Here is a 16,855-nt window from a genome sequence, read left to right on the forward strand (position 1 = left end):
CCTCAATGTTTGATGTATAAATATTTATAATTATTACATATGGATTAATATTTATATTTGCATATTATTGATTACTATCATCATATAATGACCATTTTTGTCTCATGACTATATTGCTTAAAGCCAATTTGTCTAATATTAGTGTAACTATCCCTGCTTTCTTTTGGTTATTCTTATTTCTTTTGCTTGAAATATCTTTTTCTGTTTCTTCACTTTTGATCTTTGTGTATCCTTAAAGTTTAAGTGAGTCTCTTGTATGCAGTACATAGGTAGGTCTTGTCTTTTATCCATGCAGCCATTCTGTATCTTTTGATTAGGGAATTTAATACATTTACAATTAAAGTAATGATTGATAAGGTCTTCCTATTGACATTTAATTAATTATTTGCTGGCCCTTTTGTATATGATGTCTTCTTGTTTTCTCTCTTGTTGTCTTTGTGATCTTATGACTTTTTGTAGCACTATGACTTAACCCTTTGTTAAACTTCTGTGTATCTACCACATTTTTTGTGGCTCACATAAAATATGTTATAACATCTTATTTTAAGCAGATAACAAGTTCAATGCCATAGAGAAACTTTATATTTTTACTTCTTCTCACCACCTCACATTTCATGTTACAATTTACATCTTTTTGTAGTATGTATACAGTAACAAATAATCTTAGTTATTGTTATTTTTTTATGATAGACATAATGAGAGAGAGAGAGAAAGAGAGAGAGAGGCAGAGACACAGGCAGAGGGATAAGCAGGCTCCATGCCGGGAGCCCAACGTGAGACTCGATCCCGGGACTCCAGGATCATGCCCTGGGCCAAAGGCAGGTGCCAAACCACTGAGCTACCCAGGGATCCCCTAGTTATTGCTATTTTTAGTGCATTTGTTTTTTAATTTTTTAACTTGAGTTGTAAGCGATTTATGCACAGTCATTGCAATATTAAAGAATCTGGCTTTAAATATATATTTACATCTGTTGATGAGTTTTGTAAGTCATGTTTTTTGACATTAATTCTATTATTTTATTTGAGCCTGAAAAATGCCCTGTAGCATTTCTTGTAAGACAGGTTTAGTGGTGAACTCTTCAGCTTTTTTTTGGAGGGGAAAGTCTTTATCACTTCATTTCTGAAAGACATCTTTGCTGGGTATAGTATTCTTGGTTAACTCTTTTTTCTTTGAATGTTTTGAAGAAATTATTCCACTTTCTCCTGGCCTGCAGTTTCTGCTGAGAAATGTATTTATAGTCTTATGGAGGCTCTCTTTTGTGGGACAAATTGTTTTTCTCTTGCTGCTTCCAAAATTCTTCCTTTGTCTTTGACTTTTTGCAGTTTAGTTATGTGTCTCAAAGTAATTCTTTTTGGATTCAACTTATTTGGGATCCTTTGGGCCTAAAGAATCTGGATGTGCATTTTTCTCCCCAAGTTTGGGACATTTTCAGCCATTATCTCTTTACATAGACTCTTTCTTCTCCTTATGGCATTATCACAATACACATATTATTTCACTTGATGCTCATAAGTACCATGGACTTTCTTTCTTTTATTTTGTTCTTTTTTTTTTCTTTTTACTCTTCTGGGTAATTTCAAATGACTTGTCTTGAATTCACTGATTCTGCTGGTTGGCTGAGTCTACTACTGAAGCTCTCTATTGAATTCTTAAGTTCATTGTATTGTTCATTTCTAGGATTTTTGTTTTCATTATTTTTATGGTTTCTATTTGTCATACTTCTCATTTTATTCATGTGTTGTTTATCTAATTTTGTCTATTTGTATGTTCCTGTAGTTCACTGAACTTCTTTAAGATGATTGTCATAAAGTCCATAGAATTCCATTACTTTGGTATCAATTATCAAAGTTTTATTAGTTTCCTTTGGCATTGTCATCTTGATTTGATTCTTTATGGTCCTTGTATCCTTGCACTAGTATCTGCACATTATCTGAGTAAGCAGTCCCTTTTCCAGACATTTGAGGTTTATTTTGGCAAGGAAAGCCCTTCTCCAGCCTGCTTAGCTTAGGATACTAGACTGGTTAACAGGTAGAATCTGGGGGCAGGCACAGCTTACTATTAAGGTCCCCAGTTGGGCAAGGCCCTTACCTATGTTATGAGGTTGGGGGAGGACTGCCACTGGCTGTTTTTTGCAGCTGGGTGATCCTGTTGGCTGGGCCTCATTTTCAAGTGAGACCAGTGAATAGGCACCCTGGTTGGTCAGGTTTACTGGTAAGGTGAGACCTTAGACTGTATTCCCTGACAAGGCAGTACCTCTGATTGGACTCTGCAGTTGGGCAAGGCCTCCTGTGGTGCACCTTAACTGAATAGTGCTGTTGGCTGAACTCCAACTTCATGAGACCCTAAGCATGGCTTCACAGTTGGACAGACCCACAGGCTGCGCCTCAAGTTTGTACAGAGTCACAGGCTGTGCTTCATGACTACTTAACCCACTAGCTGTGCCTCTGTGCTGGGTAAGGTCACTTGCCAGGCTCTCTGGTCAAGTGGGGTCTCCAGCTGATCTCACTGTTGGTTGGTACTGGAGATTATATACTCCATAGTTGGGTGGAGTTATTGTCTGAGCTCTTTTATTGGACAGGGATGAGGGCTATGCTTTGGTAATTGGACAGGGCCACTTGCTGGGCTTTTTGCCTCTACAAGGTTGTAGACTGTGTTTAGGAATTGAACAGGGCCATGAGCTAGATTTTGCTTCTGGGTATAGCTGTTGGCTGGGCTTCACAGCTAGGCAGTACTTTAAGCTGGGTTCCAAGCCTGCCCAGGACCACTGTTCAGATTATCTGGTCATTACCAACATTTTGGCAGGGCTGCTGGCTTGGCTGACTGCCTCATTAGAGGTATAGTTTGGACTCCACAACTGCCTAGATTCTATGGCCAGGCAATCCTGAATGTGTGGGATGGCAGTCTATGGTTAGCTATTGGGCAGGGTTGGAGATTTGTTTCCCTGCCTACCCAGGGCCATCTAAGGGGTTCCACAGCAGGTATGCTCCTTTGGCTGGGGACCCCAATCATGCAAAGCCCTTCAACCAAGTTCCCTGACCAGACAGAGCCAACAACTCAGCTCTGTAGATGTGCAGAATCACTATAGATCTCTGCTCAACTGCTATTGCAAGCAGGAATGCAATGAGCAACATTGGGCTCAAGTTGTTATGATCCTTGCTTCTATTGCTGTCTCTATCTGATGCTCAGTGGTCAAGCCCCCAAGCTTCCCCAGGGATTCCCATGAGGTGAGACCTTATTGAGCTATCCTGGAAGCATTTCATAATACTGGGAGAACTGAATGTCCACTATGGGTTTTCTTTTCCTCACTGGAGAAACTGTAAGCCAAGGGGGCCCCCTGATTGTGGTGGCTGGTCTGGGGAAAGGACAATACAATCAAAATGAAATCTTAATTCTTACCTTTCTACTGTGGTCCTTCTGTATCTCTCTGTGATCTAGGGGAGTGCTTCAGCCTCACCCTGAGATTCTGGGGTTTTCACAATGGTGGTCTTTTATGTGGACACTTGCTACTTGGTCTTCTGAGGATGGCTGAATTCAGGAATTTCATGTCACTATCCTGATGATGTCACCTCAGCTATGGAACTTCTGTCATAAAGCATTTGAAGAGGAACACTTTGTGTTATCTCAAACTTACTTTGAATATTTCTCATTTTTATTCATAGAGCTGACATAATTCCTATAGAGTAATATCCTAACTCTAGAATGACATAAGAAATCTTTTGCAGGCATAATTTAAGTTATCAATATCTGATCTCAAATTGTAGTATTACTTCAAGAGAAATTCTAAATGTCATGTTGGACAGATTCTCTCACTATAGGTGAGAGATATCAATAAATAAATAATGAGAATATCTTCTCTCTTGCTTAAATGCTTAATTTATGATATCTGTTATATTCTTCCAGATATGGCCTCTCTTTTTTATTTTACTGTTCTATCTTCCTTGTCTCATATCTTTAAATATAAGATCTCCCCCAAAACTATTCTCTTTTTACTTCTCTAAGTATTCCTGCATTTGAAGATACTGTCATATCTTGGGAGTCATCACTTATGACCCTACCCGAAAGTGATTTATCTTTTTGCCGTACCCTGAGAGTCTTGTTCAGCCTTTTAAAGTAGTTCCTCCTCCCAGTAATCTCAATTACATTTCCAAGAACTGAGAAGAAACTCTCTGGAAGAATACAACAAATACCATAAATGAAGCATAAATTGTCTATCTTGCCATTCATATCATTTACCAATAATTTTGATTCTGTTAGCAATAATTAAAATAATGCTATCTCACTTCTTCTCCAAAATAATAAATAACCATACCAGTGTATGTCAACATGACATTTGAAATTTGAAGATGAACCATAAATATTGCCTGGTTTTCAGCAATTGGCAAATGGAGTCTTTTTCCCTTTGGTTTTACATAAGTGGTAAAGTGACCATTTCTCCTCTGTCTTACCCTCTCACTCCTGGAAAACTATGATAAGTTCTACTGCAGCAAGTACAAAGCATTAGAGAATCACCCCCCAAAATTATCTTCAAATTATTGGTCCAGGCTGAACTATAGAATTTCACTTATATTTTCTCTAGAATCCTTCCAATAATCTAGTGGTGCTTTATTTTCCCCACTTTATAACTGAAAACAAAACAAAACAAAACAACAACCAGGCTCAGAGAAAGCTGAGAATATAGCAGATGGCAGAGCTGGCTCTATCTAGTTCCTTTATGACTTCTATGTCTCTAAGCCATGCTACTCCATGAGTATACTCCAAATATAAGCCTTGGGCTTATATTTTGCCTTTTCTGAGGTTCTTGATATTTTTCATCTTTTTAAGGAGATTCATCAGGGCTGGACTTATAGAGAAGCCAAGTAACAAATGCTGAAAAAGTGTGATCATCTTTCAGAAAATTCTTATCAAATTCATTTTTTAAAAGATTTTATTTATTTATTCATGAGGGAGAGGCAGAGACATAGGCAAAGGGAGAAGCAGACTCCCTAATGGGAGCCCAATGCAGGACTCATTCCCAGGACCCCAGGATCACACCCTGAGTCAAAGACAGACACTCAACCCCTGAGCCTCCCAGGCATCCCCAAATTCATTTGTATATGAGAAAGTCATTAACTGTTAACAATTATTAATACTTTACCATGGATTTTTTCAATCATTTAACCTATTTCCCCAGCAGAACTCTATAAGTTGGTGGGGAGAACAGAACTAGGAAAAAGAAAGGCCTAGCCATGCCGTAGGATAAGAGACAGGAATCCCAGACTGGGATGATACATCATGACAGCTGGTGATGGGCAGAACAGAAATGAAAAAGGGGGCTCAAAACAAGACATGGAAAAATGATAAACACAGATTTCATCTGCTTCATAATTTTTCCCAGGAAAAATCTTGCCTCATACACATCTTTGGTGCCTTTTTTAGTAACAACACATGTGTGTTTCTTTTTTATTCTTTTTTGTTGTTCTCCTTGGAATTTTAAATGCCTTCAGCTCATAAACTCAATAAAAATACCATGGCACATTTTTTCAAAAGAATTTTATGATCCAAGGAACTATTGCTTAATCAGACAGCCTGATGTTGGATTTATTTTTCACTTTAAAAAAAATTTTCTGTAGGCAATGTCACAAAGATGCTACCTATTCTTTAAAAATAAACAAGAAAGAGAGTAAGAAAAAGAAATAAAACTTCTTTTCAAGGGAAAAAATGCTTCTCTTATTTTCTAAAATATTAGAAAATGAAAATTAAGTTGAAAAATAAGGCAAGGGAAGCATTAATAACAAATTCCCAAATCTAAGATGCAGACTTCTTTGAAACAGAATTTTAAAATGTGTATTTTATGCTTTAATTCTGTGCTAAGGTGTTCAGTTCACCTGAATCTATAACTCTGTATTGGAAAAGAATTTGGAAACATCTGAAAAGAAGCATCTGCTTGACTTATGGTCTGTCATTCGTTTCTGAAAAAATGAAAAAATATCACGGTTGTATCCAACATCTAAATAGATGTGAAGCTATGGGAGTTAAAAGTTGAATGTATAAAAAAAATGTCTTCTTTTATTCTGTTAGGACAAAACTTTGTTGGATTTACTGAAGTGTGATTTTTTCCCCCATCTATATAGAGTGGTATGATGATTGGGAATAGGGGAATATCTTAAGAAAAGATGAAACAAAATAAAGAAACTTTCTCAATAGAATCTTAAAAAACAAAGTCAGAAAGATGAGAGGACTTATCAATAGTTAGTAAAGAATGATAAAGGTATACATGACTCTTATTCCTGAGATAATTTCCTTAGAAGCCCTGAAAAATAGTAACTGAAAATTTGAGGTCAGTGGCATTAAGGAGTAAAGGACTTATTTAAATTTTTATCTTCTGAATGATTTTTATGACTCTGGTCTTAGGCTTGTTTGTTCTGAACTGTTGTGTCATAAACCAACACAGAAATAGAAAGAACTCTGCACTGACCATTATGCAAGAATTGCTCTTCCACTATCCCTGCTCTACTACTAAAGAGCTGTACATTGTTGGGTGAGTCATTCTTTGGTTTCTCAGTTTACACATTACACATAAAGGGGTTGGAGCTGTACGGAACCTCCCAGGATGGCTATGTCAGGGAGGGATGCTAAATGGGCAAGAGTGTTCCTTCTATTACTAGGTGAGTCAGGAAAAAAAAAATCTTTGTATATATATCTAACATATTGGCCTTTGTATAGCTTTCTTTGGAAGAAATGCTAAAAAAAAAAAAAAAAAACTTAGCGTAGATGTTCCTAAATTTTTATTAGCCTTACAGATTGTGACTCTATAAAATATATTTGTCCATTTATTAATTCAGCAAAGTTTTTGAGTACCTTCTATGAACCAATAACTCTGCTAAGCAATGGGGATACCAAGAGGAACAAGATTAGCAAGATTCCTGACCTCAGATTTTGTAATATCATGAACACTGACCATGAGACTAGACCATTGCGGGATGAATAGTGAAAAGTTGTTTGAGATGAGCTTGAAGAAATAAATAAGAAGCAGATCATGAGGGATTATTTAAATCATGACAAGAAGTTTGGGTTTTATTCAAAGTGTAGTAAAAAGGCATTGAAAGGTTTCAAGCAGAAGAGGAACATAGTCTGTGACAGAAACCACTGTATAACTTGCAAACTTTGTTTAATATATCTAGTGTAATTGGCTATCTCAATGGATACAATAAATCCTAGGGGACAAAAATAGAACAAAATAAATTTGAATTGCAACAGTATATTATGTACCAAGATCAAAGAGGGAAAGAATGGTCTTGTCAACAAATGATGCTAGAACAAGTGGATACCTGCATGCAAAAAAATAAAGTTGGACCCCTCTTGACAGTACAAATAAAAATTAACTCAAAATGGGTCATTCACTGAAATTTCAGAGCTAAAACTATAAATCTCTTGAAAGAAAACATAGGAGTAAATCTTCATACCTTGATTTATGCAGTTTTCTTAGATAACACCAAAAGTACAAGTGACAAAAGAAAAAAATTGAACTTCATTAAAATTAGAAGTTTTGTACTTCAAAAAACACTATTAAGACAGTGAAAAGACACCCATGGAAAGGGAGAGAATATTTGCAAATCCTATATGATAAAGGACTTGTATCCAGAATATATAAAGAACTCTTAAAACTCAGTAGTAAAAAGGTAACCCAATTAAAAAATTAGCAAAACATTTAAACAGATGTTTCTCAAAAGAAGATATATAGTTAGCCAATAAGCAATTGAAAAGATGATCAACATCATTAGCTATTAGGAAAATGCAAATAAAACCACAATGATATACCACTTCACTTGACTAGGATATAATAAAAAATTTTAAAAAAAAATTTAAAAACAGAAAATACCAAATGTTGATGATCTAAATATACATCATTGATGGGATGTAAAATGGTACAGGCACTTTGTAAATCAATTTGGCAGTTTCTCAAAATGTTAAACATGGAGTTACTACATGGTCCACCAACTCTATTCCTAAGTATATACCCAGAAGAATTGAAAACAGGGTTCAGACAAAAACTTACATAAATGTTTATAGCAGCATTATCTATGATAGCCAAAAAGTGGAAATAACCCAAATGATCCTAAACTGATGAATTAGTAAATGAAATGTATATTAATAAATATAATAGAACCATGCAATGGACTATTACTTGTCAATGCAAAGAAATGATATATATGCTACACTGATGAACCCTGAAAACATTCCACTTCATGAAAGCAGCCAGTCAAAAGAGACCACATGTTATTTGACATGTCTCAAATAAGGCAGATCCATAAAGATAGAAAGTAGTTTAGTCTAGGGGTGGGGAGTGGAGGTGGAGGTGCAGTGGTTGGGAGGAAATGGGGTGCTTATGGGTACACGGTTTCTTTTAGGGCAGTGAAAACTTTCTAAAATTGATTGTGGTGATGGTTGCACAATTCTGTGAATATGCTAAAAATCATTACAATGTACACTTTAAATGGGTTCATAATATGGCATGTGAATTATATCTCAAAGTTAAAAAAAACTAGATGTGTTACTTTGAAGACAATACAGCTATTCTCACATATTTTAAGTAATAGACTAAAATCCCAACTCCTTCTATTTTATGACTAGGCTCAGCATCAAGCCAACTTTTCTCCGTCGACATGACATTTAAATAAAAGCACTCTTATTTTTTTTAAGATTTTATTTATTTATTCATAAGAGACACAGACTGAGAGAGAGAGAGAGAGGCAGAGAGAGAAGCCGGCTCCATGCAGGGAGCCTGACATGGGACTCAGGATCAGGCCCTGGGCCGAAGGTGGCCCTAAACCGCTGAGTCACCCAGGCTGCCCAGCATTTTTATTTTTGTAATTGTTGAAGAAATCTATGAAAACATGCACATTTAGAAATTGTTGCTATTTTTCCAGTCTGCTCTGCAAGCTTCTAAATACATAAACGGGTTGCAATGGGTATGTTAACTTTTAATAGCCAACATTTTGGAGCAAGACATTTCTTATGCATTTCAGAACAAGCTCCAAAATAAACCAGCCTAATATCAGTGGAAGTTTATTCCAATCCTCACCACCCCCCACTCCTGCATAAAGGGAAAAGAACTTATCTTTGAAGAGAAAAAAAGATGTGGACCAAAAAAACAGAGGAAACCTTCTTGATTATAATGTCAGAAGAAAATACAATATAGAATACAGGCAACCCCCTTTTGCACACATAATGTGTTTTTCAAGTGTGTACAAAAGTTTTCTATGCAAAATGCTCCAAGTAGATCCATAGGCTACATTTCTTAGAAACTAAAAGGTGGTATAAAATGTCTCACTACTCTTCACCTTTTACTCATAAGCTTTGGTTTTACTTCCAACTTTAGCACATGTGTTTAAAGTTGTTATTTCTTTACAAATGAATATACCAAGTAGACTAGGTTACTGTCTGATTAAGGCTAAATACTTTCTACTTTGGGCATATGTTCTATCATTCATTTGTTAAATATTTATTAAGCATTAGTTATATGTGAGGCAAAGTTCTGGGTACTAGTGTTATAGCAATAAACAGGTTCTGTGCTGTCTTGGAACTTACACTAGTGTGGGAAGACAATGTAAACAAGAATAATTTCTGAAAGTGATAAGAGCTGTGAAGAAAATAAAACATGGTAAGTGACTAGGCAATAGGCTACTTTAAACTGGGCCGGTCACGAAAGGACTACCTAGGGTTACATTGAGCCAGATGTCTAAGGATAAGAAGAAGCTGTCATGTAAATATCTAAGAAAAAGCTTTCTAGGCAGAGGGAACATCTAATGCAAATACCCTAAGATAAAAAGGGCATTTATTAGATGCACTATTAGAAACCGGGAGATACAAAAAAAAAAAGAAAGAAAGAAAGAAAAGAAAAAGAAAAAACAGGAAAATACAGCCAAGTAGCTAGAATGTAGTGAGTAACTGGAAAACATGATGTCAGAGAAAGAGAAGGAGCCAGGTCATGTAGAGGATTACAGACCATGATAAGAGGTTTGGAGATGATTCTGATTTTAATGGGCAGCCATTTGGAAGGTTTTAACCAGGGAGAGATGTTTGATTAACACTGTTAGTGATAATGTAGGGTATTTTGAAGAAACAGACTATGAGGGTAAAAGTGGATTTAGAAGACTACGGCAATAGTGTAGATGGAAAGTAGTAACGTGGTTTGGAATGTAAGGGGGCAAGAGAGATAGTGAATAGTGATCCAATTCAAGATACTTTGAAGATAGAGCTGACTGGATTTCTCATTGTTTGGATGTTGAGAGAAAGAGAAAAAATATAAAGAAAAAATCCTGGTTTTTAGATCATACCATTAAGTGTGTTACAGGGCTACAAATTGATACGTATGTACAAATATGTGATATCATTATTTTTGGTTTATCTGGTTTTCCTCACAAGCTCTAACTTACTGATTAGTGAGGAGTTGGGGGGTTGGGGAGAAAAGATTTTTTTTTAAGATTTTATTTATTTGAGAGAAAGTGAGCAAGGGAGAGAAAGCATGAGCAGGGGGAGGGGCAAATAAAGAGGTTGAAGCAGACCCTCCTGCTAAGCAGGGAGCCTGACATGGGGCTCAATCCCAGGACCCTGTAGGATCATGACCTGAGCCAAAGGCAGACACTTAACCAATTGAGCCACCCAGGTACCCTAGGAGAAGGAAATTTTGAATCCAACCCAGCTGAAAGCTTAAATAATCTATTCCTATAAATTAGTACTCTGTTTAGGTGATGCTCAGACTCTTACGATGTTGTTTCTCAAATTTATCAATTCTCAACCTCCCTCTTTTACTCCTTCCATTAGAGAGTGTGAGTATTTGGTGATGGCAAGGATGAAGAAACTTTGGGTCTAGATGCAGGTGTTATTCATAATGACATTACCATGCCCCTGATTGTCAATTTGCTTGCTGCCTACCCTGATGGCCTACAATGATGACTTATGTAGCTAGTAATTTTCATTACTTTGGGTGGTGGGGGGTTGTGTTCCCTCTCAGCTTCCACTAATCTTCAGATCCCTCTCAGGTCTTCTGGATTTTCATTTTCATTTAGTTCTAGCCCAGGAAATCTGCACTTCAGTCCTTATAGCAGAGGCACGTCTTTCTAGAGTACATTCCCACTCAACAAGCTCCCCAGGTGTTTCTAAGTTCCTCTCTAGATCTACTTCATATAGGAATCAAGGAGTAGCTCAGGAAAATTTAACAAATGTTCTTCATTTTTACTTTCCTGAGCATCCAAATTGATATGGCCATAAAGCAGGTGATATCTAAAAAGAAGATACCCTTCCTGCATCCTGAAGAGGTAGTAGGGAACAAGGGTTTCATTATGCCAAAACTCAGAAAAAGGAAAATTTGAACACCTGTGTCTCTCCCTCCCTCTTTGCCTTCCTGCATACTCCTGGGATCAAAAGAAAAAAACCTGGCTTTCTCTATATTTCCCCTATGTCATGATCTCATCCTTCTATCATCTAGTAAGCCATCTTGCAGAGCAATAATAAAGCCTTAGAGTTCTCTTGCTATAGATGGAAAGTGTGCCATTTCTATAATAGGACAACCCATGTGCTGGGTGCTCCAGGCTCAACTTGTAAATTTTAAAGTTGGAAAAAGAAAATAAAAAAAACTTCTCTTAATACATTCAGCCCTTGGGCATATGAACCCCTCAAGCTGAATAGGGTAAAGTCCATGTATTCAAAAAGGCAAAATAGAAAAGCAATTTTAATAATTTTCAAAATACTGCCTCATTACAGTAGAGATGGGGAAGACAAAGAGAGACAAGGTGTAGGGGTTTAAGGAGGGAATTCAAGATTTGAGATGCCTACTGAGACACATAAAGTTTGAGATGCCTTTTGGGAGTTCAAAAAGATGTCAGCTGGTGGGATAATCAGAAGATCAATGGTACTGTCAAGACAGGTGACATAACTTAGGAATCATTAGACTATAAGGAAATGAGATGTCATAAGAAGATTTGAGAAGTATGCTGTTACGTAAACAAAAGTTTTAAAAAGTTTCAAGAATGGAAAACAATTTCAGATAAAACGAGCCATTGGATTTGACTATATAAGGCCAGTTGTTGACCCAAAGGGAATCAATTTCAGAGTTGTGGTAAGAACAAAAGCCCAAATGAAGAGGGAATGAGAAGTAAGGAAATAGCGACAAGGAGAATAAACAAATCTTCCAGAAAATTTTGCTATCATGGGGAAGCAAAAATGGAACTAGAAAGTATGTGAGAAATTGAATGAGTGGAGAGAAAAGGTAGGAGGGACATGACGTCAAGGAAGTATTTTTCTTAAGTCAGTGCTATCTAGCATATTTAATTGCTGTTGGAAGTGATTTAGTTAAGAGAAAAAAATTAATAGTGCAAGTGTAAGAGAAGGCCTTGAAGAGAACATGGGTTTTAGATACAAATGAACAACTGACCTCAGACAAGAAAACAGGGAAATTTCTTCCTTCGTAAGAGAAGGGAAGCAAAATGTGTGTACATACGGAGATGTGTCAGTAGATTGAGCATTGAGAAGAGATGTCTATTGTTTGATTGCTACTGGTGCAGGGCATTACCAGGCAAGGCTGTAGTTTGAAGGCTGGAGGTTTGAAGAATGTACAAGCCATCTTGCAGAGCAATAATAAATTTCATAATTATACACATTTGTGAGACTGAAGTTTATCACCAACATCAGCACTTCTATTTTTATATTATCGACAAATTTTTATTAATATATAAACACAATGATGCCTAAACTGCATTTTTAGTTAGGTAGGTAGCATTGCCACACAGTAGTGTCAGCTGACACCTGAATATTTGAGTTCAATGCAGTTGTGGAGTGCTGGCATAATAAAAGGGTTATGGATTCCCTCTCATACAAGTATTGCAACAAAGGCCTAACGCTGTTAAGAATTATAAGTTTAGAGCCTGCTTATCCCTCTAGGTATGTCTCTGCCTCTCTCTGTGTGTCTCTCATGAATAAATAAAATCTTAAGAAAAATAAAATATGGATCATAAGGCAAGCTAAATATAAAAAGCTAGAAGTAGAAGAAAGCATAGGAGAGTATCTTCTTGTCTTGGGAGTGCACACAGGTTTAATAGAGAGAGCACAAAAAATAGTAACTAGGAACTTGGGGAAGACAGCGGAGGAGCAGGGTCCTCACCTCACCGGGCCCCACCACCTCCCTGGATAACTTTCAAACCATCCTGAACACCTACGAGCTCGACCTGAGATTTAAAGAGAGAACAGCTGGAACTACAGAGAGAAGGGTTTTCGCTTCTAACAAGGTAGGAAGGTGGAGGAAAAATAAAGAATCCAGCGGGGGAGGGGCCCCGCCAGGAGCCAGGCTAAGGGGGCGGCGAGGGGCGGCGAGAGCCTGGGAACAGGAGGCCCCCCCGCCCCAAGAAGCGGGAACTTTAACAATCTGCACCGGATTCTTCCCCAAGGGAAAGGCGCTCAGCAGGGAAACCCGGCAAGACCGCAGGGGGGGCAGGGACACCTCCAGTCTCCCGGGGTCACTAACAGAGGAGGGCCCCGGGGGAGAGCTCCCTACACACCCGGGGCCGAGCTCAGTAAAGGGCTGGAGCCTGCGCCCCGGGGGGCGCCCTCGGGGAGAAGCCAGTGGGTCAGGGGGGGCTCCCGGTAGCAGGAACCCAGGGTCCCGGGGAACACAGTCCAGGATCCTGCGTCCTCCTGGGACAGGGAGAGGCGGGGAGGGCACAGGACAGTGGGGAGCTCCTGCCCCAGGGCCCCCAGGCTATGCGGATCAGCGCCCCCCACCCCGGGAGCACCGAGGCCAGTGCGGACTGGGAGCTGCGGTGGTTACTGCGGGAGCCGACTCCAGGGCCGGGGACCTGGCCACCGCCAGTGGTGGTGTTCCTCCTGGTGTCACCCTGTGCCTGGGAGGGGAGGGTCCCCAGGGGAGGGGGGCCTCTCGGGGTCAACAGCTCCCACGGAGCCCAGCACTGGTGGGTGTGGCAGCTCCCCCAGGTGCACACACCTGAGTCAGCACAGCAGCCCCTCCCCCAGAGACCAGCTGGAGGGACAGGGGAAGAGCAGGTTCTTGCCCGAGCAGCGCTGGAAAGCTCCAGGGGAAGTGGAGGGATCTACAGCATATAGAACCAGAAGGGACCCCTCCTATTTTTTTCCTTTTTCCAGTACAACTTGTTTTTATATCAGACTGTAAATTTCCAATTTTTTTTCTCCTTTCCCACCTTAACTACAATGCTTTACCACCTCTTCATTTTTAAGATTCTTCCTTTTTGACTCTCATATTTCTACAATTACAGGTCCTAGGTATATTTTCCACTTCTAGATTCCCTTCAACATACTCAATTTTGGGAGATATACAAGATATGTTTTTTTGTTTTGTGTTTTTTGTTTTCTCTGTCTCATTTTGTTCTACAATGGCTGAAATTAATACCTTCTAAAACATGACCAGCATGCACCCAGAACCAAGTGGTATACCATGCTGGTTCATTCTGTGAAATCCCTCATACCCTTTCTGCCCCCCCACCTTTTATCTCATTTATGTTTTGGTGGTCAATGTTGCGGCCTTCTACAAGTATTTCTGGTTTATATAAATTTGGGACTGAGCATCTTCTAACACACAGAACTTAATATACTCAGAAACAAGAGGATCACTCTCTAGAACCCCTCAAGTAGACCACCTTCTCCCTCCACTACAACTTCATCACCACCACCACCTCCCAGTCCACCCCATTTTTTTTCTTCTCATTTTTTTCTTCTTTTTTTTTTTTTTACCTCTTCTTTGGATTCTTGGCCTTTTATTTTTTACTACTATCCTTTAAAATTTGTTTTTCACTTTAGCAGTCCTTTTGTTCTATATCATTCTGATCTTTGATTTCAATTTCTGGTCTCTGACTTCAGCAGAATCTTCTAGGGTGAAATTTACTTAGGTCGTGGTTGATGTTCTTGACTCAGCCCACTCATACAGCCACTCTGCATTGAGCAAAATGACTAGAAAGAAGAACTCACTACAAAAGAAAGAATCAGAAACAGTACTCTCTACCACAGAGTTACGGAACTTGGATTACAATTCGATGCCAGAAAGCCAATTCAGAAGCACAATTATAAAGCTACTGGTGGCTCTGGAGAAACATAAAGGAATCAAGAGACTTCATGACTGCAGAAGCTAGATCTAATCAGGCCGAAATTAAAAATCAATTAAATGAGATGCAATCCAAACTGGAGGTCCTAACGATGAGGGCTAATGAGGTAGAAGAAAGAGTGACATAGAAGACAAGTTGATGGCAAGGAAGGAAACTGAGGAAAAAAGAGAAAAACAATTAAAAGACCATGAGGAAAGGTTAAGGGAAAGAAACGCTAGCCTCGAAGGAAAAATCTATGTATAATTGGGGTTCCAGAGAGCGCCGAGAGGGACAGAGAGCCAGAAAGCATATTTGAACAAATCATAGCTGAGAACTTCCCTAATTTGGGGAGGGAAACAGGCATTCAGATCCAGGAGATAGAGAGGTCCCCCTCTCTATCTACAAATCAATTAAAACTGTTCAACACCTCGACATTTAATAGTGAAACTTGCAAATTCCAAAGATAAAAAGAAAATCCTTAAAGCAGCAAGAGACCAGAGATCCCTAACTTATATGGAAAGAAATATTAGATTAACAGCAGACCTCTCCACAGAGACCTGGCAAGCCAGAAAGGGCTGGCAGGATATATTCAGGGTTCTAAATCAGAAAAACATGCAGCCAAGAGTACTTTATCCAGCAAGGCTCTCATTCAGAATAGAAGGAGAGATAAAGAGCTTCCAAGATAGGCAGAAACTGAAAGGCTATGTGACCACCAAACCAGCTCTGCAAGAAATAGTAAGGGGGACCCTGTAAAAGAAAGAGGAAGCCCAAAGAAACAATCCACAAAAAGAGGGACTGAATAGGTATTATGATGACACTAAATTCATATCTTTCAATAGTAACTCTGAACATGAATGGGCTAAATGATCCCACCAAAAGACACAGTGTTTCAGACTGGATAAAAAAGCAAGACCCATCTATTTGCTGTCTACAAGAGACTAATTTTAGACTTAAGGACACATATATGCAGAACCATTTACCATTCAAATGGTTCTCAAAAGAAAGCTGGGGTAGCAATCCTCATATCAGATAAAGTTTATGCCAAAGACTGTAGTAAGAGATTCAGAGTTTCACTATATCATACTTAAAGGGTCTATCCAACAAAAGGACCTATAAATCATGAATATTTTTGCTCCTAATGTGGGAGCTCCATGTATATCAAATCAATTAATAACCAAAGTAAAGACATACTTAGATAATAATACACTAATAGTAGGAGACATCAACATGGCACTTTCTGCAAATGACAGATATTCTAAGCACAACATCACCAAAGAAACAAGAGCTTTAAATGATATCCTGGACCAGATGGATTTCACAGATATATAGAGAACTTTGCATCCAAACGCAACTGAATACACATTCTTCTCAAGTGCACAAGGAACTTTCTCCAGAATAGACCGCATACTGGGTCACAAATCAGGTCTCAACCGATACCAAAAGATTGAAATTGTCCCCTGCATATTTTCAGACTATAATGCTTTGAAATTTGAACTCAATCACAAGAAGAAATTTGGAAGAAACTCAAACATGTGGAGGTTAAAGAGCATCCTGCTAAAAGATGAATGGGTCAACCAGAAAATTAGAGAAGAATTTAAAAGATTCATGGAAACTAATGAGAATGAAGATACAATCGTTCAAAATCTTTGGGATACAGCAAAAGCAGTCCTGAGAGGGAAATACATCGCAATACAAGCATCCCTTCAAAAATTGGAAAAAACTCAAATACACAAGCTAACCTCATACGTAAAGGAACTGGAGAAAGAAC

The 16,855-nt window shown here is 38.5% G+C and overlaps 1 protein-coding gene across 7 annotated transcripts in view; it reads left to right on the top strand.

Annotated features, from left to right (window-relative positions):
* COL24A1 (collagen type XXIV alpha 1 chain) overlaps positions 1-16,855 on the top strand; it is a 388,183-nt gene that overhangs the window by 271,569 nt on the left and 99,759 nt on the right. The window lies entirely within an intron of this gene.

This window comes from Vulpes lagopus, chromosome 3, assembly GCF_018345385.1.
Source record: "Vulpes lagopus strain Blue_001 chromosome 3, ASM1834538v1, whole genome shotgun sequence".
Lineage (NCBI taxonomy): Eukaryota > Metazoa > Chordata > Mammalia > Carnivora > Canidae > Vulpes > Vulpes lagopus.